Raw genomic sequence first — 1025 nt, 5'->3', positions numbered from 1 at the left:
TAACCCCTATCACCGACCAGTCCATTATACAAGTTAGTCTTTAGATCGGGGCTCCTCCTTGCTCTCCCCCTCACCATGAGATCGAGTCACCTTAACGGTGATCTGCTCGATCCCGTAGCATAGCTTGGAGTCCCGCCCCCTCAGTTTGAGGACGCTGGACTCCAAGATGTCGAAAACGTAGTTCCTCCCCTCTGGGGAAGCACCCACGTTTTCGGCAAAGACGCGCCAGTTCAGAGCGCCGATGCCCGGATTCTGCCTCTCCAACAGCGCCAGGACGGCAGCCGCAGGCCTCGGAGGACCCGGAACCCAGACTACCGCCCTGTGCCGCCTCTGAAGCTCATCCAAGCCCACCACTCTGAGCTTGGCGCCCTCCCACGGCACCATGCCCCCCACCCGGCCTGCCAGCCAGTTAAGGGATGCCGCGTCCTCTCCTGTAATGATGACTGCCCCATTCTTGAGGGTAGCCGGTCCCACGAATCTGGACAGGGGACCCTCCTGGATCCCTTCCATCTCCGCCAGAACCGCCCCCCTGAACAAGGTCAGCTGCTCCGGAGTGATCCCCCTCTCAGGGTCAACCCCTCCAGAACAACCGCCCTTGCCAACGGGTCAACCATCGCTGCGAAGTCCCAGTTTCCTGAGCCCTAGGCTTCTTCACGGTTTTCTTAACCGAGGGGGGGGTTTGATCAGAGCCCGCGCGGCGCTTTTTACCGGTGAGCCCTATTGCCCCCTCCCCCGGCGTGGTAAGGGCCGTCGAGGGACCCGGAGCTTGCCCTTCAGGAGCCTTCTCCTTGTCCCTCTTTGCCCTTCTCTTCTGGGCCCCGCTACGGTTCCTCTTATGAGGTGCCCGCGCATCACCCGCATCACTCCCGTTTCTTTCCGAGCCCGAAGGGGCCCGTTCCAAAACAGGAGTTATTTCTACCTCTGCTGCGACCACCTCGCTTTCCAAGCCCTTGCAGGCCTGTACTTGCGGCGCGATCACAGCAGTTCCCGCCGAGCGCCCTTTCGAGCCCTCGGTTACCTCTTGT

Source organism: Trachymyrmex cornetzi, unplaced genomic scaffold (genome assembly GCF_001594075.2).
Source record: "Trachymyrmex cornetzi isolate Tcor2-1 unplaced genomic scaffold, Tcor1.1 scaffold461, whole genome shotgun sequence".
Lineage (NCBI taxonomy): Eukaryota > Metazoa > Arthropoda > Insecta > Hymenoptera > Formicidae > Trachymyrmex > Trachymyrmex cornetzi.
This window is presented reverse-complemented; position numbering follows the sequence as displayed.